The 27,075-nt window shown below is 39.5% G+C and overlaps 1 protein-coding gene across 1 annotated transcript in view; it reads right to left on the bottom strand.

Annotated features, from left to right (window-relative positions):
* Schip1 (Schwannomin interacting protein 1) overlaps window positions 1–27,075 on the bottom strand; it is a 310,208-nt gene that overhangs the window by 243,261 nt on the left and 39,872 nt on the right. The gene's annotated exons all lie outside the window — the stretch shown is intronic.

The raw sequence follows: 27,075 nt of genomic DNA, 5'->3' as shown, positions 1-27,075 counted from the left end.
CGATTCCCAGCCTCGGTATTCTTTGAGAGCGTCCCTTCATCATATCATTACTCATCCTTATCTTCGCGTTTCGCCAAACGTGACAGAGAAGCGAAGTGAAATAATCCAAATCATTCCAACAATCATGAAGGCACATAACCTGTTGAATGTAGGGCTCCACACAATCATCAAGTTTGGAGGTAATGTTATCAGTACCACGTTCAGATAGCTTTATGTAAGGACACGGTAGGAAATATCCCCACCTTAGAATCGAACCCGGGTCTCTCTCGTGACAGTCAGACGCCATTGGCCATACCGAATGGACTATCGCGGCTCAGCTTAATAAACCTTTTCGAGCAGACCCCATCTCCAGGAAGCTGTCAACTCGGGGCAAGCCCTGGCACCTACCGAACTGTTGGGTGAGATGAGTCAAGGAAAGAACCTCTTCCTGCTCCTACAAAAAAGGCAATAGTCAGGCTGGCAAGTTCAATGAACTAACGCAATCTCTAAACTACGCTTTTTCTTGTATTGGTGTACTTCTATTTGAATTAAGAAGTTTTTCTTAGGTGAACAGTGTGCGCACTATATATAATTAGTCTTTTCTTCCATGTAAAACATTTCAATATTATTACCTATTTAAAAGGTGAAATTTATATGAAAAAGATAGTTCTATTATAATCTTCTATTCTAAATAAACAATCATTGAAACATGTTCCGATTTACTAATACACATGTAATGCCATCTATACGTACGTTTCACGAACTATCTAGTGATCGTCTTGCTCTTCCTTACTTAACTTTATGCTCAGCTAGTCTAATCAGAACTAGGCACACAGTTTCTTTGAAATGTATTTTTCTGCAGATTCTCGTCTGGATACCATATCTACACTCTGTCCCATCTATCTCTGGAGTTGGCGAACGAAGACAAGTCTCTGGGCAAATAGTGACGCGAGACGGCTCCACCAATGAACACGTGAGAGGAACGGGATTGCGTGGAGGGGTCGAGGAAAGCGTGTGCAGTTAGTTACAGCCTTCACAGCAGCGTGTATTGCTTCGCTCTGTCCACTCAATTCCCCCCTCCTTTCCGGCCTTGCTTCAGAGATAAATGAGACAGGGTATAATTGAGAATTTTAAAAATAATTATACAGTAGCATTTCAAGCACGAAATTCCGCAACAACCATGTTGCTAAGGATTGACCGATCGAAATTAACTTATTAGGCAGCTCCGCTGCAAATTATAACACGCTACATGAACCAGAACGAATTGATTGCGTTTCTAATTTCTACTAGGAAACAGAGTAAATAATTAAGTGTCCACTACAAAGACTACCCTAACAGAATTCGTCCAATCTATTTATCACGGTATGAAACTAAGTCGATGTTCGTACACGCTTTCTCTTTCATTTCGGTCAATTTCACTTCTATCATGAGAATGTCCATGCCTCACTCGTGATTTTATTTGCTTCCAATAATTCAAGGGTGTTTATAAGGTGACTGTTGTCATGGCGATGTGTAAACAATGTGTGTACGTTAGACTGGGAGCGTTCCTCAGAGTTTGTGTGGGTGTGTGTGAGAGAGAGAGAGAAGAGAGAGAAAGGAGAGAGAGAGAAAAGATAGAGAGAAGAGAGAGAATGGAGAGAGAGAAGAGAGGGAAAGGGGAGAGAGAAAAGAGAAAGGGGAGAGAGAGAGAGAGAGAGAAAAGAGACAGTGCCAGGAGAGAGGGAGAGAGAGAATGGAGGGGGAGAAAATGTAGAAGAGAGAGAGAAAGAAACAGAAAAAGTATCACGTCCTTTGCTAATTGCCACACATTGAATCTAAAAGGTCTCCCCGATGACGTATTTCAACGTCGTTGCCTTGTAATCAAGTGGTCTCGGGTTCGATACCCGGTGGAAGCACATAGTGGTTCGGATCCCACTTTAAACTCTAAGTTCAGTCCCGATTAGCCTTTCTGTGCATAAACTGAAACTAAAACAACAATTCAATTAATCTAAAAAGTGAACTTGCAATTTTCTACCTCACGATGAATTACTAGCCCCGTCTTCTGCGCCGTTTGCACTACGTTCTGGAGCGATGCACAGTGCGATGTATAGCCACGTGGTTCTTGCCAACCAATCAATGATGAAAGCTGCTGACAGCATTTGTTGAATTTTTAAGATTTGATCACCGCTTATCGTCTGTTTGGTTGATGATGGTTTCTTTGCGCAGCCTGACACCGGCATACACCTGCACTACACATTGTGTCAGACAGTGTAGCGAACTAGACTGGGCTTCTATAATTTGCTTATCAGTATACTCTGTCCCAGCTAACGGTGGAGCAGGCAAACGAAACAAGTCTCTGCGCAAGTAGTGACGCGAGACGCCTCCACCAATGAACACGTAGATGAACGGAATTGCATGGAGTGGGGGAAAGCGACTGTCTTCCCAGCAGAGTGTACTGCTTCGCTCCGGCTTCTCGATTTCCTTCGCTTCTCTGGCGCTACGCGCGGCCTTACTACAAAGTTAGCTGGGACAGGTTATAGTATTCTTCCATTGTCGTACTGATGATGTCTTTGATGCAATTCCGTTGTGGTTCCAAAAGTGGTACAACTATTGAACATGTTCTTACAGCGCTCTACAAAATAGTAAACTCACGAGAGCCGTCCTACCTACTTTCTCGATTGTAACCCTTAAGTGCAGCACACACCTTTGCCACCCGTTCGAGAGACAACTCTATGCTGGCCATCCCCTACCACAAGACAACGTTTGATGGAAATTCCTTAACGGTCACTGCTACCAGAGCGTGGAATGACCTCCCCAACGACATAAGAAACTCTTCTTCCATCGGCCAATTCAAATCAAAATTAAGAAATCATCTTCTGAAGTCAACTTACCAGTACTGAAAATAGGGAAATAAAATTAAACCTTCGTGTACACTTGTAGGGCCAACACCCACCGACTTTTTCTGTAATTTGAGAAGGTTTGTTGTGTCTATGTTTTACGTGTAATTTTTTTTGTCTTAGTGTGTATGTATTTTTTGTTTTTCTTTTTTATGTTTTTTGCGTGTTTTTCTTTTATTTTTTCTTGTGTTTTCTCTTTTTTGGTATCTTAATGTTTTTAGTTTTTATATATTTCACAAACAGTTAACTATAAGAATTAATTTATAAAATGTAAAATAGAGGTGATTAAGTGGAAGAAAAGGCTTGTGCCTTAACTTCGCCATCCAAAACAAGGAATAAATAAATAAATAAATAAATAGAACGCCAAGGAAAAGTTGCGGTGTTACAAATTGATGTTGCACAACAGTGCCGTCATCCATTATGAAGTACATAAGTAAGATAGCAAAGTGCTCTAGTAACACTCATCCCTCACCTATTCCAGCACAACGGTCTCATTTATAAGTGCCAAGAGGCGTTCATCTGCTACTTTTTAGTAATCTCCAATCTTGGCAGTTTATATGCAGCGATGTACAGTTACCGGCAATACAAATTGGAACCTAGAGTCTGAAATACTGATTTCGCTGCAATGCGTTGTGTTGCATAACTATCCGGCGTTAGCACAACTTTCTATTGGAATCGACTCATGGCCGAAGAGTTAGGCAACACACATAACGCATTACAAGGAAACCAGTATTTCAGGATCTACGTGGCCTATTTTTATTGCCTGTGACTGTACAGTCCTGTTCAGATAAAGTGGCACATTCTTCAACTGTTCAGCTCAATAAAGTGTGCCACTTTATGTGAACAGGAGCGTAGCAATAATTAATAGGATCGAACAGTTTCTATCTTTCCTACATTAAAATCTGTGCTTATGTGATGACGTCATAAACATTGAACATAGAGCATCTAGAGTGCAACTTGAAACTACAGCGTTGTCGTAGCAACCTCTCCTACTCGTGAAAGTGACAGTTGAATGTGTCACGGCGCAATGGCGGGTTACCTTCGTACTTTACATGTTAATTAACTAACTCTCTAGCCTTCTTAAACCCGAAGGTTTATGGCTGCAGGAACATAGGACTTCCATCTGTCCCTATCTTGAGCAATATCTATCCACTCTTTTCCATTTTCCAATAATACATATAATAAACAATAAAGCACCTATTTCTTCAATGAACCTTGTGACAAGACCTTCGGGAATCGTTATACGAACAAGTGTCCCATTTCCGGTGTCGATCGCAACCCTGATAAAACAATCCGTGAAAACCAATCATGACCATACATATTCGCTCGGAAACATTTCCATGTAAACAACACGGAGGCCAAAAGTGCAACATACCCACCAGGATACAACTCCCACAGCGCAAATCACGAAAGTTAAAGGGAAAGTGTGTCGCACAAGTGCCGTAATTGAATTGTTGTTTAAAGTCCACTTTATGCACAGAAAGACTAATCAAAACCGAACCTACAGTTTAAATTGGGATCCGAACTACTGTGCCATGTGTCTCCACCGGGTATCGAACCCGGGACCCCTTGATTACAAGGCGACGACGGAAAGTGCCGTAAGAAGCAACGAGATCGGAGACAAGAAGGTACGGGGAACTAGGATAATAAATAACAGTAACGATAGAAACCGCAGGATACGATAGGCGATGACTATCCTATCCTACGTCTCAAGATCCGAACTGGCTATCCTGGTAGGGGAATAGAGCATCGAGTATGTATTGTTCACCTATTGTCTCGCTATGATCAATAAATTAGTTTCTAATAGGTAGATCCCAGTTACTTCTAAATTTCATGGATATACACATTTTTTATTGTAATTTCAGAATGGTTACAGTTGAAGTCCTGATTCGAACGCCAGTTCGGTATTTTTGACATAGCTCGAGAGGAAGCCGATTGGACGCGTATCTGGTTTCGATCCAGCATCTGTTTTTCTGAGAAGCACTGCTGTAACTTTTAACTGCAGTGTTTAGACATCCAACACTCACTGCGACTACACTCCCAAGGTCTTCACGTTGTATAAAAATTAGAGCACAACACAATAACACAACCTAAAGAAACTGAGTTGGCAACATCTCATTTACTCCACGTGGACTTTGACAAGACCTGTCAGTTCCTCAAACGGACGCTATTGGTGGGAAAGGTTTAAGGGGAGGATATACTGGGCTCCACGCGGACGTGATGGATGGTTGTTTTCTCTAGGGTTGTTAAAAGGTCCAGGAAGTTTAAATAAATTCAATTCCGGTCCACGAGAGAAAATCAGCAAGCGTAAATGGGTTCTGGACCGTAAAGAACCTTTTTATCTGTAAAGTTTTTCAATTCGGTCCAGGAACCTTTTCTCCGGATCAATTTAATTACGGTTCCGGTACTTTTTTTTTTGAATGAATTTAAATACTTCTCAGGAACCTTTCTTTCAATGAAACAAAACGCAACATGGACCGAATTTAAATTGTACGAGAAAAAAGATTCCGGTCCTGTTGCGGAACCCAATAGAACCCATTATAATGTATGGATTCCTGTAAGAGAGGGAACCGATCCTTCGAAACTTTCTTTAAGAAAAGTGCCGTTCGAATCAGGACTTTAACTTTACCTGAAAAATAAAAATTAAGATAGTGCGTACACACCGTAGCGCAATAAAATTACGTGGTATTCATTTGACAGACGATCTGCCAGTAGACAAAATGTAGCACCATCTAGTAAGCTCCAAGCATGACTCATTCAGTAACAAACTGAAGAATATTCTCTTCTAAGCGTTTCTGGCAGACTACCCAATGGTACCGGAAATCGCATCGCTCCGCGTCTCATCGCATAAGGTAATCGCAATGATAATCGCGCCGTGGGAGCAGACAACCTTTCGGGGGACAGTTGGGACGTCGGCATAACCGTTCATTGTTGTAAATCTGTTTTTCTTGGCATAATTCAGGACCACCCGCCTCAGGTGGGGCCAAATAGTAATGAAGTGTGCTTGGCAAGGGATCAGGGCGTTAGCAGGATGGCTTGTTACTCATCTGTTGCGGGGAACTGTTCATCTCCTCCGAGAGAAGGTTCTATGAGGACCACAGCACGGTCACAGTGCCTCTTCTGGGACAACAGTGCCAATAGTGTATCGTGGTCCGTGGTAGCACTTTACATCACTACTCCAATTAAGATACAGGTCCGTATTTTGAGGGGGGGAGGAGGGGCAGATGCGAAAATCTGAAACAAAGATGATCCCAAATGGGTAACACTTTACTATAGGGGTGACGGATTTCTTACTCTTTACAGGAGAAAGTACTTACGCAAATCATTTTCTGTAGCGTTGTGGAAGTTCCTGAATGTAGTTTTGATCCATTTTAATGCGAATGCATGTTGTTTTCTGCGAAAATCTATGTCCGACACGCTGTTGCTGCTGCCGCCATTTGCTTTCTGCACGAGAGCACAATGTTTCGTGTGTTAGATGACGTAAACCCCGTAATCAGTGTTTCAAACTCGCCGTGCTTTCACTATTACATGACGTGTCGAGTATTTTTTTTTTAACTATGCTTGCCTAACCTAACGTAACCTTACCGAAAATGGTTTGTGGGGCTAACGTGAATGGTTTGTGGGGCTAACGTTTATGGTTTGTGAGGCTAACGTCAAGAATTTGCTAGGTATTAGTATAATTTCAAATCCGGGCACGAAAGTAGGTATTTTCCGGTGAACAAGGTTGCAACACTGCATAAATCCTCAAAACACTCTCACAACGCGCGATGAACCAGTACGCTATCGACATAATGTGCGTTACAGAATCGAAATAACGCGTAACAGTAAGTACTCTTAAATGTAAGCAATAGACATTATTTTAGTTAGAAATTCATTATTTCACCTAAATAAATGTTCCGCAATGCAGAATAGTACGTTAGCAATGTAAAAAATGCGAAATAAATTATATATAGGTGTCACCCCTATAGTAAAGTAGTACCCGCAAATGCTGTGTGGTTTGATTGAATTAGGTTATTTTACGTCGCTTTCTGCCAAGTTTCTCTAATCGTGACTATGAGAATGATTTTGACAATATGACGACATCGATGAAGGAACACACTCACAAACATCCATGCCCATGCCGGGATTCAAACCCGTTATCCCTGACTTCGTAGCGCGCTGTGCTAACCACTCCGCCACAGTGATCGGCGAAATGCTGTTGGAGTAGACCACCAATGATGCTACGGTAATATTACAGCTAGAACTAAACGTATTGTAGAGTTGCAACATTATGGTCCAAAGTAACGGAGAAAATTCAACTAACCAATACCCCCCACCCCCCCCGACCCAATAATCAGAAAGACAGTCACTTTTAGACAAAGGCGTGCAATTTAGTGCTTATTGTATACATTCAATTCTTAAAAGAGTTCGAACACTACTGTGTTTATGAGTTAAATGATGCATATCAGCAATTATTGTTGATTGATTGATTGATTTAGTTTATTTTACTTCGCCTTTTGAGCCTCTTTTCTAACTTTGCGAAGATGGGGATGAGTGATAAAATTATGAAATTGATGAATGGACATTCACAAACAACCAAGCCAGAGCGGGATTCGAACCAGGGACCCTTGGCGTCGCAGCGCGATGTATCAGTAATTATGATTATAATAAAGAACATATCTAAATGTGAATTAACCCCCACCCACCGAAACAACGAGACATGCATTGACTCGCAGTGCCAGCCCGCAGTTTCCACTTGGCAGTGTTGCCAAGTTCCGCGTACAGTTTTACTCCGCTGAATAAAAATCTGTATAAAATCTGTTTCTTAATGTAAATTGACAATGATCTGCATTTTAAAAACAGATGCAAAGATTTTCAAAACAAGACCAACATTGTATTTGTAGAACTACCAAAAAGTTATTTCGCAAAATTAATAAGATCGGTTTTTTGACAAATTTTGAAAACCTGAAAATTAATAATTGTGTTGAAAACCTTTCTGCCTACACCCTACTAAAATTTCATAAAGATTGGGCAACCTCTTTTTGATTTACAGAATTTCAAAGAGAGCGAACCTTTGCAAAACTAAAAAAAAATGCCCCTTTTTTGTTCTTATGGCGATTAAAAATATAAGGCATATTCGAAAAACATTTTGGTTAGCGTAGATTAACGCAGAATTGAATCAGCTAAATTTTGCTGTAATATGTTTTTATGTAGGCCTACTGGTTAATGTTTAATTGTAGTCCAAACTCTAGTATCTATAATTTTTAATCCGTCAGTAGATATGTTATTTTTGAAGAAATACTTTCTCTGGTAAACGGCCCTGTAAAATATTTGAACAGTTTAATAAAACTACAAAAAATATATGTAAATATCAGGCAGGCAGGGCACATTTTTCTTTTGGGGGGGTGGGGGGGGGCAGATAACCTCTAAATTTCTCTTTAAGGTTTTTTGAGAAGAGTTCCTTGACATAGAGCAAGTAAATTGGTCGAACAATGTGTCACTATTTGGAATGAAATGTAACAAATTTCCGCAATGACTAACTAGGAAGATGCACTGTTAAGTTCAGTTACAACACTTTTCATTGTCCATGTGCCCCCAAAAAAGTTCATTTATGCTTACGAAGATAATCTGCATGTCAAGTTGTCTGGAACACAGACACAACCACACAAATAAATACACACGTACAGTAATTATAAACTCTTTCACTCGCAAAAAAAAAACATATTTATTTCATAAGCAATCAATACGCATACAGATGGAACGCAACGCAAACTCGCACACTAACTCAAATCCGTATACAATGGAAAGGAGGAGGATATTTTTGAAAACACCGAGGGACTAGTTTGGGCAATAAAAAGTGTTGTCAACTTTTCAGGTCGCCGGAACAAACGCGAAGAAAATCATTCGAGGGATTTTTTTCTAGCTTATAGCTGCATCTTACTGAGGAAGGTGAAAGTACGAAGGCTGGAAGAACGAATGAAGTGCCTGCTAAGAGTTGGAAACACTGAACGAGGCAAACATGAATGGGCAGGGCACCTCGTCCACGGCCCAAAGACGGCTACGAATTTTGCGCTTTTCCATTGTGAGGGGGTACCGTCCCTTGCCTATGCTGTAAAGCTTTGGATCAGTCAGTGACGTCACGTCTCAGGGCAGAGCTGAGATCTGACTCTCTCCCTCCAACAGGACGCAGAAATATATTAGCCTCGCACAGGATGCACACCCTGTACGTTTGGTTGCAGCAACATAGGAGTGGAGGGAAAAAATAGTTATATACAGATCGTCTCTTCAGATGAACTTTTTATGTTAAAATTGTTGTGGGGCAGTGCCCTAGTTGCCCTTTATGTAGCATCGCCACTGGTAAATATACATTTTATGATTCTGGCACTATATATACGAATCCACTATGGAAATGTGTGTGTTAATGAAACCTGTAATAAAAAATGTCAGAAACTTTTCTTCCAGTGAAAATAAAACATTCAGGGTGTACTATATAATTCAATTGTAACTTAAAATATTTTTTAGTCTTTGTAGCTGAAATTTGGAAATTTTTTAATGAGAGTTTGCAAATTATCAGCTAGCATATTTATTTAGAGTTTAATGATAATGAAACTATTTAGGGTTTAAAGTGATTGGTATTTTGTATATTATTCTACGCAAAATGATTGCTATTTTTGCCTATAACAAGTTTACATGTTACATTTCCTTTCGTTTAAACTTCACCCCATACACAGAAAACTAAATGCATCATATCGATATCGATTGATGCACCAGAATGCATCAATTGATGCATTAAAGTGTGTTTTATGGCTTCTTCAAAGAATCAGATTCACATTTGATGCATTTGGGTGTATTTTTGTATGTCGTGAAAGAAACACCAAAGTGCATAATTTGATTCAAGTGAGGATTTATTTCAGTCAAGATGCACTTCAATGCATCATTTGATGTTCCTTGATGCACCTTCGTGCATCTTTTTGCATGACACTTAAACGTTTGGTTTGACCTACAGAGTTTATGTGCATGAAAATGCATAAAGGTGCATCAAAACGCACCAACTGACGCATTGAAGTGCATCTCGACTGTAATAAGTCCTCACTTGAATCAAATTATGCACTTTGGTGTTTCTTTCACGACATACAAAAATGCACCCAAATGCATGAAATGTGAATCTGATTCTTTGAAGAAGCCATAAAACACACTTTAATGCAACAATCGATGCATTCTGGTGCATCAATCGATATGATGCATTTAGTTCTCCGAGTGCATCATCTATATTTTGTTTCCTTTCTTAGAGACTAATAAACATCATTAATTCTGCTGGAACCTCAAAAAAGATGCGCGTGGCAGCGGACTCTGTCTTTGTCTTATCGTGATTTCATCATACTATGTATGCAATTACGTGTGTAACACATACTGTGAAGTTGTAGCGATTACTTTCACTAAAAATGTTTTAAGATTATGTCCCTTAGCATCCTTCTAACCTAAATGCTCTCGTAGTTAGGTTAGGTTCTGTTAGCATTAAAATAATATCGGTAAATGCTTTCTAAAGAAAAAGGTTCTAAATTACCTGTACATTCATTCCCACTAATCATAAACTTGCATTTTTCTCGTCTTCATCTGTTCTTAAGATTTGTAACATCCTCTTAGCAGACGAATTACGTGGCAGGAGGAAATTTGAAGCTTATTCTTACTTCTGACACGTGCGTGGCAGCAGACTCGGCCATAAATTATTTATTAAAAATAATCACCTGATTTAAATCTACCTAGGTAGATTAAAATCGCGATTTAGATCAACCTGATTGAAAGCAATCTACCTTGCCCTGTACACACACACACACACACACACACACACACACACACACACACACACACACACACACACACACGAAGAAATTCGATATTCTGGGGATGATTTCCTGAATTTTCCAAGCAAAGAAATTAACATGATCATTTCCTGTGGTCAGAAATTCTGCGCAGAGGAAAAGGAGAGCGGTACGTGAATCCCGCAGGAAACACATCCCATTAGAACCTGTTGATTTGTGGCTCCGGGAAGAAAAACGGGGAAGGGGGATGCTAAGATGGCAGAAACCTCAGGGCGGAAGAGGGGGGGGGGAGGCCACTCAGAAAGAAATGAAACTTGAAGAAAACATGCGGTCCATTGTCCTACGGGAAATTGAAGTCCGTCGGAATGTTGGAAAAGGACCAAAATGCTAAGAGCGCGATTCAATTTAGTCTTGGGAACAGGGACATCTTCCTCTTCTTTGGAAGGACTTTTTCCTTGGAGAAACGTACACGAACAAGATAGAGAGAGAGGGAGAGAAGAAAATTGGCAAGAAAGGGATAGAGTAGAGAGAAAGGCAAATAAAAAGAAAACAGAGAGAGGTAGCGAAAAGAAAATATACTCAGGGAATCTCTGGAGCAGGGCCGCGCATTACGGTTGAGAAGGGGAGAAAGCGAGTGTGCGGATCGAAGCAGTACACGCTGCTGCAAAGCCTGGTAGATGCAGTCGCTCGTCCCCATCCACGCAATGCTATTCCTTCTCACGTGTTCATTGGTCGAGCACTCTTGAGTCACTACTTGCGCAGAGACTTACTTCCTTTCGTTCGCTCGCTCCGGAATTTCCCGGGACAGAGTTATAGTGGTGAATGATTATTAAATACTAGCCGATTGCCCGGCGTTGCCCGGGTATTTATTTATCCCAATCTTCTATTAAATAGGATAACATTGAATTCTAACTATTGTGTAAAATGAACTTGGAGTTGAACGCCATTGGGAGTGTCACTATTCATCTTAGCGACCCCGAAAACTATGGATTCCACACTCATATCGGTCGTTTTCGATTATTTTTACGTCACCCCCTTCCCAGCCCCACCCCTAGGGGTACCAGGGGTATCTTACCCTCACAGTATTTCTTTTCAGATTGAAAGTTATATGTGTACCAAGTTTGGTCATCGTGAATGTCACCAATTAGCTTAGCGACTTCGAAAACTTTAGATTCGACACTAATGTAGGTCATTTTTGACATTTTATTTTTTTCACCCCCTCTAACCCACCCCCCCGCTCCCGATAGATAATGATCTTGGAGTTGACTTGGGCGATGAGACGAACGTACGCGATGAGCCATTCGCGGTTTCACATGAATATCAAATATTATTAACTTTCACTACTTTGGACGTTGTTTCGGACGATTGACACGGGTGGACGTGTCTGGCGTTATTCTCACATAACCACACGTATGTGCACGGATGCGTTGACGGCAAGGGGAGGTCGACCCCCTGGTTCTACTTTGCTCTACTCCATGGCTCTGAAACACTCACTCGAGGAAAACAAATCCAGACCACGAGTCTGCTTGCAACTCGCAGCTCGGTCGCGCGTAGCTCACACTCCGGTGGCGATTCTAGGCAAAACTGTTGCAAAACTGTTCCAAATCATCCCTTTTATTCCAGATTTGAACGTAGTGACGCTGTACCCTCTATGATCAGGTGCTTGTTTATTGTTTCTGGTGCTTTGACCGTTGTCCTCCTATACTGGCCAATGCTCACTCAGGTCCTTAACCCCTGGCAGCAGCCCCTCGCGCAGAGATTAGGCTAACTCTTCCTCTTTTGTATTCAGTCACGAAAAGCAAGAACAACTCGGTAGGGTAGCTTCTCCCTTTCAATTCAGCGATGAATCTTTAATAATTCATAACTCCCGTAGTTCTGTTCTGATTAGGCTCAAATCTTGAAATCAGTACTTTCAAGATGTGTTCTACCGCTGGTTAAAATCTCATCAAATTCGGTCCATTGGTTAAGAAGTTGCATTTTTCTTGATATTCCCATAAGAATGCATGTAACTCCGAATTCGGGCGAAAAACGGTGGTTGAGCAAGCTAGTGTTGGCTAAGGCAGTTCGCTAGACACCTGTATTCGCGACGGATATTAATATTACCAATTGCAATTAATTCCTACTAACGGGCAATTAGATAATTACTTGTCACTCAATATTTGACCGTTATAATTTCAATAATTAATTACAGCATAAATACCTAACCAAACAACTACTTCTTTTTTTAGAGGCTTCAATATATCAGCCTTTGCAATAGTGACAAAGGTTCAATAAATATATCATGTCAAACTAGGGTGGGCCATAAGTCAGTTGTCACTAGCAATCGTTAATACTTTGTTTTGCTTAGCGTAGTGGAAATCAGTTGTGAACTTGACTAGTGCGTATTACCCAGCATTCTTATATTGGGTAATATGCACTAGTCAAGTTCACAACTGACTTTCCACTACGCTAAGCAAAACAAAGTCTAACGATTGCTAGTGACAACTGACTTATGGCCCACCTTATAAAGGGCTCTCCTGAAAAAAATGAAAAATTGGACATCGAACTGTTACATTCTCAGTGGACGATGTGTAAATAAACTAACTTCAAAGTATGCATTTTGCAAGTTATTTGAAACATGCTGTGATGTTCTTGCTTTAAAATTGTGCATGTAGAATTTCACTGGGTAAACACACACAACAACGGATGAGATATTTGTGTAAACAGCTAAAAGTTCTTACTCAAAAGGTAATGATAATGTGTACTAATACCCGTAGTAACGGTAGATAGAGGAAAAGGTTTGTTTGGAATAACCAAAAAAATAGATTCTCCTAACCAAACGTTTGTTTAAATGTTCACCTGAACCAAATTCGTAATCGTGCATAGAAATGATGGCTCACCAAAATCAAATTATTTTAGTAATTGTTTGGAATAACCAAAAAAATATTTTCTTCTAACCAAACGTTCGTTTAAATGTTCACCTGAACCAAATTCGTTTAGTAATCAACTGAAAGATTTCAAATTACTAATCGTGCATAGAAATGGTGGCTCACCAGAATCAAATTATTTTAGTAATCGTGCATACAAATGATTCTTCAGCAGCAACACACTGTTTTGGCAATCATGCACATAATTATTATTGCTAACTAGAACCATTTTATTTTATCAATGGTGTACATTTGGTTTGGAGTTTCAAAAAAATGTTCAAATTTAGGAAAGGCTTATGCTTCATGCTTATAAAAAAAACCAGCCAAAAATGTTTCGTTCATTCAAACAAATTAGTTTTTTTGCTTATAAAAATCAGCCAAACTTGTTTCGTTAATTCAAAGAAATTATTTGTTTGCAGCCAAACCTGTTTCCTCAATTCAAACAAATCAGTTGTTTTGCTCATTAAAAATCTGTCAGAATTGTTTCGTTCATTTAAACAAATCAGTTTTTTTGCTTGAAACAAAATTAACCAAACTTGTTTCGTTAATTCAAGCAAAGTAGTTTTTTGCTTATAAAAAATCAGCCAAACTTGCCTTATTTGATTATAAAAAATCAGCCAAACTTGTTTCGTTAATTCAAGCAAATCAGTTTCTCTGTGCAACCCGTTCCTTTTAAAAACAAAGTAACAATAACTGTAGCCCAGCTCCACTTTTCGTACGTCATTTCCTTTTAGAAAATGCTTGGCCAAAATCGGACGGGTGATGACCCCCTAGCAAGCAAGCCACCACTAGTTCACACAATAGCGTCAGAATAAAAAAACAACCACTGGCTGTGAATTTGGAGGGGAGGCTTAACCCCACCTCTGCGATAATTAATTCGGAAGTCTCTGTTGAATGGAGACGTAAAAAGCACGGGCTGCACGCAAGAGTGCGATATCGTCGGCGTATAGTCGGGAGCCCCCGGATCAATACGCCGTGGAAATAGAAGGCTCTTTGTCGACTGACGGACTCCCCAAAAGTAGGTCAAGCAGAAGAGAGGAAAGAGGGGGAATTACAGCGAACACTGGTTGCTTGTGGACTTTCAATGTCAGCGACGGTTCTGCCCTCTACTTGACATTCAGTGTTGCCAAGCATGGCATATTTCGAAAGGTCAATCTCAGTTGGCAACTCTGAATCGCGAGCAAATTTTTCACGACCTGGCTCTATTGAGATTCCCTAAAATTTGTCGAACACGACCCTAAAATAAGGCATAATTTATGACCACTTTGCTGCTAAACTTAACTTTACACCGGCTCCAAATCCATGTTTACAACTGCCGGGCCGCGGCCTGATACTGGGTCGCGATAGGTTCTCTTGAAATAATTTTTCTCCAATGAATATCATTCAAATTAATATCATTATTGTTTTTCGAGTACATTACCACAGTCATCCATTTCCCAACTAGTATTCATTGAAATTTTTCGGTGTTGAAGATGCAGCACGTAATTAATAATTAAAAATTAGAAAGGCATTTACGAAAAAAATAATTGGGATGAGGTTATAGATTAAAGAAAAAAATAATTTTCCTGGTCGCGGTCTCATTAAGGTTGAGTGCCACTGATCGAAATAACATTCGGAAGTTTCCCGAGCAAAGTGACAACCGACAAATGACACCAAAGATGGTTTCACACCCAAACGACAAGCAACTAGAGTTCCTCGAGTCTATAAACAATTCACTGCGCATGCGAAACTAACAGACCAAGGCGACATGATTAAAATGTTGCAGTCCCAGTAACACGTAAGCGTCTAGTTCAGCTTGGCGTGTCGCTTCGGTACGAAAGATTGTACGTATTTCTATACGTTCGTCTTCAAGTGGGGTGTTGAGGCTGACCCTTTCTGAGAACACTAAAATGCCAAACTTCCTGGACTGTATTTTGTAGACTAGCGAGGCTCTGGCGCCTGAAGTCATGGCCAGTATAATCCTCCGTGGGGCTCGTCCACATTTATGTTTCTGATTGTCATTCCAACTTTTTAATCTCATCCTCATCTTAGCCAAATGTACGTAGAAGAAAAGAGAAGTAAAATATATCAAATCAATCAGTCGTTTTCTAGTGGCACACATTGCTTGTCATTTCTGTCTGAAATCTCCCTTACACTCAGTAACGTTCTACAGAGGCAGGTTATACACTCCGTTGTTTTTGGAAAAAAGTTTCTTTTAAAAATCCGAGATACACGACTTGGTAACCTATAGCTGTAGAACTCGATATAGAAGACTCCTTGTAAACTTTCTAGGAACGCCACTGCTTAGGCCACCCAAGGACTGAAAAATCCTGACTACACCCTTCTACCGACCATCTCTGACAATTTCTTCCGTGATTTCCACAAGTCACTCCAGGCGATTTTGCTTCCTCCCCTTCCCTACCATCTCAGAGTTTGCAAATTGAGTTGTCTTTAAAACTATAAAACCCTGAGGACTATCGGATAATTATTTTAGTTAAGGATACCTGAAAAGAGACAAAAGACTCGAGAAGGCAAGGTAGAACATAAAATGAATTTAATATTAATTTTAAGAGAAGTTAATGCAATCAATATAAATCTGCTTATGAAGAGGGACGTTGAAGCAGAGTTAAAAAGAAAAGATGACTCGGAACAAAGAAATAAATCAAATTATCATCACTAAAGCAAGATCTTCAAACGACACAGAGGAAAACTTTTCAAAAAAGCTTCCCTGAATAGAAACAATAGAATTGCGACTTGGAAAAAAGATGTTAAAGTGATTAGGAAATCAGAAATCCACCAAACAGTAAACGGGCAATGAAGCAGCTATACAAATAAATCAAAGAAATATCTGCAAACAAACAAGCAAATAGAAATCTATACAAGTCCCTTCCAAGCAAAAGTAATGAAGAAAATTTAATAGGAATTCTGAACATAAACAAGCAAATAGAATTGTCACAAAAATATATTGAAGTAATTACAGAAGAAGAAATCAACAAAATTTTAAAGACAATCTCTGAAAACAAACAAGCAAATAGAATTTAATTTAAAAATCAAGTTATTAAAGTAACTCGAGATACAGAAGTGAACAAATATAAAGAAAATCTGTTTCAAGTAAATAAAATTGTCATTGTAAACTGAAGATCTTTAACTGTTTATAAAATAGCAATTGAAGAAGAAATCTTGCTTGAACAGCAAACAAACCATTGAAAAATATCACTACAAAATAATATCTTGAAGCGACTCATGAAATAGGAATAAACGAAAAAATTAAGGAAACCGAGCAACTAGAATTGTCTCTATGAAAGGAAGATATTGAAGTGATCTCAGATATTTAAGAGAGCTGAGATTGTCACTAAATTGATAACAGCTGCATTTTAAAAAATACTTCTTGTACTTAATCACCACCATCATCGTAGACAATTGTACAGCAAATATTCAGTGTAGTAAGTGTGTCAGGAAACAGGCATAGTTCTTTTTTCTGATAGCTTTCAATTATAGCTGAGCTGATACCTATGCCGATATATCGGTATATATTGTATCGGTATCTGAAAGTATCGGTTGGAATTCATTTATCGATACCGTCCGATTCTTTTGAGGGATTTTGAATTTTCATTGGGTCCGTACGACATTTTCACGGAGTCTAATTATCGTGAAAATTATGCAATATTATGCAAGTTCCCTCCTATTTTGCACCACTTCTTTTGTGAAAAACATGATTTTGTGATTACATAACATATATTTTAAGATTACCATGCAATTCTCGAATATTTAGAAGCAAAACTCTTGTAGGTATATTGTGCAAATAATGGAGTGAAATACTTAGGTTCGGTTTAGACGAAAGCATTTCCCTTAGCATTTCCCTTTACATGTATGCCATGACCAAAATGCTACCGTATCAAGTGAAAAATCTTATGGCATTTCTCACGGATAGACTCTGTCCTATTTCCGTAGCATAACCAATCAGTAGAGAGCTCTAGGTCACGAGCGCAGATGTAATGGCGGCCGAGTGAGATGTTTCACTTCACATTTTTAAAAGCCGATAACTATTCAACCGAGAGGATAAAGTTTTCAATAAAAAGGTTTTAGGTACAAAGCAATGGCGCTGCTTAAATACATATATTATAACGCATGCAGTACACGTATGGAAAAATATTTTAGTTGTTTCAATTGTAAACACCGTGTACTGACCATAGATGGTGTACCTGGACGGCTTTCGTGCTGGACATATATCCCCATCTAGTTCGCTGCACTTTTTGACACTGGTGTAGCGCAGGTGTATCCCAATGTCAGGCTGGTGCAAGGAAATGACGAACAACCAAGTAGACGAATAGCGGCGTTCAAGTTCAAATGCCTGTCTGCTGCTTTAAACGTTCATTTGATTAGTTAGCACGCGACAGTTGACCATACACCACGCATTACACCGCTTCGGAACGTAGTGCAAACGGTGTAGACACCAAATTTACCACTTGACACCGAATCAACGAAGTACACGAGTCTGTGCACCGTGTAATCAAGTACACGCGCAATTGCAGAGAGCGTCAAACAGTGCAGCGAACTAGACGAGGCTTATACAGGGTGAGCATAAAGTATTTCCTTGATTATAAACTTTTATTGCTAAAGAACTATGCTAGATACACATATGCGGTTTGTTGGAAATGGTAACTTAACTCATAATGTTTTGTTATCAGTACACTTCAGTACACTTCGACTTTCCTTTGTTGCCCTTAGAAAGTCTAGGCGATACTCAATTTCTCTCCATGTCTTTGCCAACATCTCTTCCGTCACCGTCTCTACAGCATCCCGTATTCGTGTCTGAAGAGTTTGCATATCAGGAACTGGTGAACTAAACACTGTGTCTCTAACGTAACCCCATAAAAAAACAAAACAAGAGGAGTTATGTCCGGCGAACGCGGTGGCCATGATATAGGAATCAGAATAAGAATCAGACAAAACAAAGAAATGGAAAAAAAACCTTGATGTATTGCACTACTTATTGCCATAGGTTTTATTTGCTTATCTACCGTGGAAGTTGAGATAAAAATATTCATAATCAGGGAAAGACTTTATGCTCACCCTGTATATTGTAATCGCAAAAGCTAACAGAAATGTTACATGAAATGCTACCATGTAAAGTCTGCTACAAGATTTTTGGAAGTATTTACATAACATTTATGCTATGTTCTGTTCCGGGAATCTCTAGAGCAAACAAACGAAAACAAGTCTCAATTGGGAGGGAACGGGATTGCGTAGAGGAAAAAAGCGATTGCAGTTACCAGCCTTTGCAGCAGCATGTACTGCTTTGCTCCGCCCATTCAGTTTCCCCCCTTCTCTACCGACATCCGCAGCCTTGCTCCAGAGATTCCCGGGATAGAGTATTGAAAAGGGTTAAAGGAAATGCTTCCGACTAAAGCGGCCCTTACACTATCACATTAATCAATATTTTGAACAAGTCTTGATTATCACAATTTGCATGCATCGGTATCGGTAGTAGTGTGAGCTTTGGTATCGGAAGGAGCAGGTCCGTAACCAGGATTTTTTGGGGGGAGGGAACAGATCTGTGTTTATATATATATATATATATATATATATATATATATATATATATATACACACACACACACACACACACACACACACACACACACAGTAGCGGCTATTTGGGGGACCTTGGAGCAATTGCCCCCGACTTTTTTTTTGGACACTTTTGTCCCCAATACTATGACCGCTTAATGCTTGTCTACCAAGAGAAAATAACTGTCCTTGCCCCCCCCCCTCCTCTTCTTCCCCAGTTTTGACACCCACTACTGGTGAGAAGTATTCGGATAGTTCTGAGTTTCGCAAATTAAAAATGTTTACAAATTTCCTTTATTTTCTTATACCAGAACCATTGAACAACCACGATAATTCTGTGTTTAGAAAATAATATATTTATAAATTAAATTATACACATTAGCAATTATTATTACAAAAAAGAATACCAATTGTGAGTTAACCCGTAGCTCGCTACGAAGGATCGTAGCGGGCTATGGTTAGCCAAAAAAGATAGATTTTTTTACCTGGTAGCCAGTAGCGGAGATTTTTACCTGGTAGCCAGTAGCGGAGATTGGGTGCCAAAACTGGGGTACAAGGACAATTTACTTTCTCTTAGTAGACAAGTTTGAGTTTTCGTGTTAGGTTCACTTTTATGCACAGATAGACTAATTGGGACTGGACCTACAGTTTAAAGTGGGATCCTAACCACGAGATTTAACATTAAGAGGCCATAGTGCAGGAGGAAAAGTGGAAATAGTTGGAGGGGTGGGGTACCCTCGAATCGCCGCCACTGCTGGTAGCCTTGAATAAATGGTTATAAAACTAAAAGTACCCAATATCGCAGACTGCAAACTTTTGGAGACTGCCTCTCTACACAACAGACATTGATTCATCAATGACAAAATTGAAATTTTTACACGTTTGAAAAATCGTCGATGATATTTTCGTGCCTTTTTATAGGTTCACATTTAAAAATATCATGGACCGAGGGGGGGGGGGGGGCATGGACCCCATGGCCCCTCTCCTGGGTACGGGCCTGGGTAGGAGTGTGAGCATCGGTATAAGGTTCGGTTCAGCACTACTTGGAATGTCGCCCGTGTCCGGTTTGTCCCCAGTTTTGAGAACAAGAGTTGACCGATTCGATTGGTGTTTGAAGGGAAGAGAAGTTGCCAGAGATAGCGAGCGGCCACGTTGAGGGGAACGACGTCACGTGTATTGGGAAATGTCGCAAGTCGTCGTTCTCAGGTAACAAGATTACAAGGAAGGGCGTTCTCCTGGCGAGGAGAACAGAGTGCCTCTATACGTTCCACACGTGAGATGATTTCCGATGCGGGAGGGGCTGTCGCTTCTTTTGAGGGCTGCCAGGCGACAAGCTGCGAAGAGGAAGATGAGCGAAGACTGATCCGCCATCTCTGGAACCGGAACTAGTTTCTTGGAGATGAGGCACTGATTTCTATCCTAACCAGCAAGCAGACAAATTGCTGCTCAAGTTCCTGTGGTACACGAGTTGAAAGATACGTGGACATCACTGGCGCAGGAGGGAGATGATTAGTCTATAGGCCCTCCCGAAATTTTGAAAGAAATGAAAATTTTTAAATGACAGCAGCAAATAACTCGGGAAAACCCGAAGTGGTAAATGCAAACTCGCCTTAAAATGACCTTAGATTATATATTTTTTATTTGAACAACTGTTAAAACGAAAGATAAAAACAATATTTCCAAACTATTGTATAGTTTATCCCGTCTCTACCTACAAAGCAGCTATGTGATACCTACTTTTACAATTGCAACCCCCTCTGAAAAAGGAAAAATCCTGTGAATGCTAATTTTGGACACAAATCACAGCCTGTGCGCTTGCATGTGGTGTTTTCGTACTGGTGATTGATTGAATTGTTGTTTTAAGTCCACTTTATGCACAGAAAGGTTAATCGGGACCAGAGGTGATCACCCTCCGGAGGGCGATCCTCATGAGGGCAGACCTCACCCTCACCCTCCGAAGACTTGTGAGGGTGAGGGTGAGGGCGTTTGAGGGTGAGGGTGAGGGCGTGTGAGGATGACGGCGAAAGGCTAGTCGTGAGGGTGAGGGCGAAGTTGATCCGTGAGGTGAGGGTGAAAGGCGAGTCGTGAGGGTGAGGGCGTGTGAGGGTGAAAGGCGAGTCGTGAGGGTGAGGGCGTGTGAGGGTGACGGCGAAAGGCTAGTCGTGAGGGTGAGGGCGAAGTTGATCCGTGAGGTGAGTGTGAAAGGCGAGTCGTGAGGGTGAGGGCGTGTGAGGGTGAGGGTGAAAGGCGAGTCGTGAGGGTGAGGCCGAAGTCGAGTCGTGAGGGTGACGGCGAAAGGCTAGTCGTGAGGGTGAGGGCGAAGTTGATCCGTGAGGTGAGTGTGAAAGGCGAGTCGTGAGGATGAGGGCGTGTGAGGGTGACGGCGAAAGGCTAGTCGTGAGGGTGAGGGCGAAGTTGATCCGTGAGGTGAGGGTGAAAGGCGAGTCGTGAGGGTGAGGGCGAAGTTGATCCGTGAGGTAAGAGCGAAAGGCTAGTCGTCAGGGTGAGGGCGTGTGAGGGTGAAAGACTAGTCGTGAGGGTGAGAGTGTTTGAGGGTGAAGACGAAGGCGAGTTATGAGGGTGAGGGCGTGTGAGGGTGAGTGAGATTGAATGAAAATGACCACCTCTGATCGGGACTGGACCTACAGTTTAAACTGGGATCCGAACCACTGTGTGCCTCCACCGAGAATCGAACCCGGGACTCCTTTATTACAAGGGAACGATGCTACCTACCACTGCGCCATCGGAGAGTGATCTTAGTGCGGGTAAATATTTCCTTTTTCAAATCTGTAACCTACACAAATCAAAATGGATTATAATGCTGATGACGGGCATTAGCCCTTCGAGGGCTCTTGTGCAATGGAGTTGAGTTTTTTTAGTTAGTTAGTTTGGTAATATAAAATTTGTGTACATGCATATTTGAATTTGACTGTACTCTTTTCAGAAGCCTAGCATGAAGTTTCCAGTAGATATTATCTCATAATCTAATACCATTTTTTTAGAGAGAGCATCTTTTCTCTTGTTTTAAGATTACCACTTTTTAATTAGTTTTACCGACCGTGACGTCACATATTTGAATTTGTAATGGCCATTATGGTAAGTGTGTCGTTATACGATTTGACGAATATCATATTTTTAAAAAAATGTTTTAACAGTAAATATTTTAAAAATAAGCGAATGGAATTGTTGCTAGAAAAAATTCTAAAGGGATTAGGAAATCAGAAATCTACAAAAAAATTGAATATCTGAAAACAACTAAAAAGAAAGGCACTCAAGTAACTGGAGAAGCAAAGTTAACAAAAATTAAAGAAAAAAGTCCTGAATGAAGGAAGCAAATAGAACTGTCACCACAAAAGGATGATCTTAATGTGATTATAAGACATCGGAGTTTAGGTTTTTAACCTATTTTTTCCTTTGCAGGTAAATAAGAAATAAGTTACGTCAGCGTTTAATTAAAAAAACGAAATAACTGATGAAGTTTTACAGTGCCTAAAATAACCTATTTTGCTTGTTAGAACCTTTTTTAGGTTTTTGCGCCTAAATAAAACCTTATTTTAGGTTTTTATACATATTTTAAGGTTTTTCAGAATATTTATGTCACGCAGAGGCAAGGGCGCCGACTTTCCGAAATTTTTGTGGGTGCATATCAATGGCGGTTAGATCTGTAATTATCAAGTATTGTATACTTTAAACAACTTACATGCGCAATGATTCCAAGAGGCAATGATATTATCAACACGTTACTAAAAGAAAATACCACATTCATACAAATTAAAATGAAAAAATCTGCATAAATGCAAATAATTTTAATTGTATTGCAGGAAGAACTATGCAAGGATTTTGTTGTGAACAGAAACTACAAAATGACTAACTTTTTGTACCAAATAATAATAATAATAATCATGACATGTTAACTTTCAATATAAAACACATACCTTCTTACGTCATTTGCAGTTCTGAATTTGTTTGCAATTTTTGTAATGTCAATATTTTTAGTCATTTCTTTATGAACATGCAAAATTGCCAAATCAATCAATATTTTTTGGGTCATTGTTGACCGCAAAATCGTTTTCAATCGTCTAAGTGCTGAAAATGACCGCTCAGAGGTACAAGAATAGTGTTGCCGACGAGACGAGACGAGACTTTGGTGTGTCCCGTCCCGTCTCGTGAAAATGCTGTCTCGTCTCGTGTCTCGTCTCGAAAATATTCGTTTGTCCCGTCCCGTGTCCCGTCTCGAAGGGTTCTGTCCCGTCTCGTTTTGTCTCGTCTCGTCTCGTAAAAGTGATCCGGGATATCATGCCAACAAAAGTCAAAAGTAGCAGAAAAACAATATTTTTCCGGAAAGTGGGCTAAAGCTCCAAATATTTTACCCATTGCGTGGTGAGAATAAATAAGGTTCGTTAATCATGAGGACATTAATATTAAAAATGCAGTTTGTTGGTTACTGATTGCTAGGTATCTTATGAAATCTACCTTGTGGTTTTTCTGGCTTCCATACAAGAGTGCTCTTTTCATTACTGCTATACCTTTTGGAAGTTTAGAAATGTTTTCCACTAGACCTTTTTCTTTCTGAATGTCGAACTTCCGTCACTAAAAAATGTACATTTTTTCTTTAAATTCTAAGTTTGGCGCTGGGGAGCTACAAAAAAAGTTTTTAAATGTGTAGTACGAACACAAAAGACTATTTAAAATTTCAATACTTAGTATATTACAAATAGAAAGCATTTATTGTTCTTAATATTGTTAAACATCTTCTATGACATAAGTTTCAAAAAGTGTTTTTTTGTGTTATTGTGCTGTTTCTTATGCTCAGCTTATGACGCACATACTTCTTTGTTTTCTCTTTAGCCTCTAAGTCAGATACCACCACCGCTTGATCTAATTTATCCTTCGGCAGGCACGCATCTAGAAATATATGTCGGGGGAGTGTGTCCGAGCCAAGTGTTTCAGAAAAAATGATAATAATAACATTAACGACAACAATTAAGAAAATGGTTAAATTAATACATTAATAGGTCTATTCACTTGAATATGTAAATTAATCAATTCTATTATTGTTATTACATGAAATGTTACAAAGATTGTAGAAGAATAGTAATATAACAGCACGAATATTAGCTAATATCTAGCTTACGTGTAGTTAAGATCGCCTAAATTTGCATAAAAACAACTGTCCTGGCAAGAAGTTTAATGTCAAAAAAGGTGATGAATTGAATATTTGCTAAATAACAAAAAAGGATGTTAAGTCCACTTGACGAAAAATAAAATTCCTGATTAATATTTTATTCTCATTATTATAAGTAGTAGTGTACATAAATCTTCCTTGATACTGTCATTCAAAGCAGTATGATCGCAATAAAATCCTTGTTCGGCATAAAAAAGTAACCCTCAATTATGCTAAAGAAATATATTTTTGTTTAGCTAGAGCAAGGCCCCGGAGGATGCAAGAAGCCGTTCCTGCCAAAGTGTATGTTGTACGAAGCGAAGAAACGTGACAAAACCACCACGTATGGAAGGCAAACCTGCATATATTTTATATCTCACATTTACAGAGCCGTGCCTCCTGAAGTTATAAAAATCCCAACTTCAATGATTCTTTTACACATGCTATAGTTGAAAAAAATATGTTTAGATGCACCAAAAGTGCATCATTATCAGATTATACATATAACGTGTTATTGGAATCAACATATTTGTGTAAATTGGGTGCCTCCCCGATTACGTAGTAATAACATCGAGGTCTTGTAATCAAGGGTCCCCGCGTTCGATACCCAATGGAGGCACAAAGTGGAACGGATCGCACTTTAAACTGTAGGTTGGTTCGCGATTTAGCCTATTTGTGAATCAAGTGGACTTAAAACCCAATATCAACCTTAAGGATATTAGAACCCACTAATTCACCCGCAGCTAAGTCAAATCTCACATATCCCTCTTCATCCTCGTTTATAGACTTCCTGCAATACTCTTGTGCATGTGGGTTGCATCCCACCAGGTGCGAGAAATGTGAAGAGTTATTCTTTCCCTGTACTGCGTTATTCCTTTTCATAAGAGTAAGGCTAAATTCTCGTTTTATCTGAACTTTTAAAAAATGTGCAAAATACATCTCTATCTTTAAACAACCACCCTTTCTCATGTATGTGTAAAATAATCCCACTCTGTCTCAGAAAACCTCTTCCTACGATCAAATGAAGGAAACAACTCTCAAGTCTCAACAATTATAATTTTTTGCTTAAATTTCCTATAATTTATACAAACAGTAGCACACATCACGTGCTTTGGTGCAACACTGTCAACAGCTAATGTTACTTTCCTCGTCCTAATAAATTTACTTCCAACCAGTGACGGCGCCAGGGAAATGTGACTGGGGGGGGGCGGAAGGCTGGCAACAAAATATTGTAAGGGGGCAGTCACATTAAAACGCCCGAAAACACTACACATATATATACATATATAATAATACTTATAATAATTATTATTATTATAATTATAATTAATTATTATTATTATTATTATTATATTCATGTATGGTGTTTTGTGTTTGTCTTTTATTTAAAGTGGACGTTTACTGCCTAAATTTACTTCTTGATTACGAGTTTATCTCCACATGATTCGTTTTAATAAAGACATTAATTCTTTTTTATTGATAAGTTGCGTTTTCTCTAGTGGCCTATTTCAGTATTGGAAGACATTCATAATTTTATAATTCATCGTCTTTCTTGAGATGAAACTACTGATATAAATATTTTAGTTATAAGATAATAATATAAATGACGAAAAAATGCTTCGAAGAGTTTAATTTTCTTGCAAAATAAATGTGACGTTGGAAGAAATGAATCTTCTTAAGTATTAGAAACAATATGAGGCACTTCTCCTGTAGGAGAATATTGCTCTATGTGCTTTGGAGAACACATTGCCCACCTTTGGTACGTCCAGGACTTGACATTTCTTCTCAATGGCAAGAACAGTCAAATGAGGCAGTTTGCATCCAGCATCCTGTTTCAAGCAAGGCTTTTCAAAGATTTTAAGGACAACCATCTTCGTAACGCTGAAGAGTTTTGGGCAAAATTTGTGTTTCACCTTTCAGGGAAATGTTATCACAGGATAAGAAAATCAGACAAAGGTTACAGTTATCTCATAATTTAAGAAATATTCTGACCCTGGCATTACTTACTCTTACTCTACCACTCCAACGTATGTCTGTGCTACACAATTACAGGCACCTATGGGGTTCGTGGGAAGAAGTTCTTCGATTTTGATATGTTCGAGGAAGAGCGAACCTGCATCCAATGATTGAAGAGTGGCAAATCCTAATAAGCATTCCTTTACCTGCCCGCGATATGTTTTGAATCGAATTTTAAGTGAATTTGCATTTTAAGGTTCACGTTCAAGAAGAAATTCCCTTTGTTAAGGTTTCCTCAGACTCATCATCTCGAAATTCAAGTCCGTGAATAGTAAGAAACCGCGATGAATCCACAACAACTGACATGTAGTGTCGGGTTTTCTTCTATCACCTTTGGTCCTGGGTTCGATACCCAGTGGAGGCACTTTAAACTATAAGTCCAATCCAGATTGGCTTTTCTGTGCATAAAGTGGACTTAAAACATCAAATCAACCAACCAACCAAATCTTGAATCAACTTTGAATGTCTTTTAATAATTAGCGTTGTCACTAACGACCACGATTAGAATAATTTGCCCGTACTACAGATGATGTCTTGTGGTCCTGAAAATATTCGTGATGTTTTAAAACCATCCACATTCAACACTTTTTCCCAGTTCTTAAGACTGGTTAAAATTTAGGTTAATCTCGGCTATTACAGGACATAAATGAATGAGAAATCACCTATGCCCAGGTCGGCGCTCGAATCTTGAACGAAAGTCACATACACATAGCTATATATATACTAAACAAATTAATATTTGTTAATCAAGTTGGTATTATAAGCAGGGATACAGGGATGCAGAA

The sequence above is a fragment of the Lepisma saccharinum genome, chromosome 3 (assembly GCF_977018435.1).
Source record: "Lepisma saccharinum chromosome 3, izLepSacc3.1, whole genome shotgun sequence".
In the NCBI taxonomy this organism is placed as follows: domain Eukaryota; kingdom Metazoa; phylum Arthropoda; class Insecta; order Zygentoma; family Lepismatidae; genus Lepisma; species Lepisma saccharinum.
The sequence above is the reverse complement of the archived record's forward strand: the minus strand, read 5'-3'. Positions and strand labels throughout refer to the sequence as shown.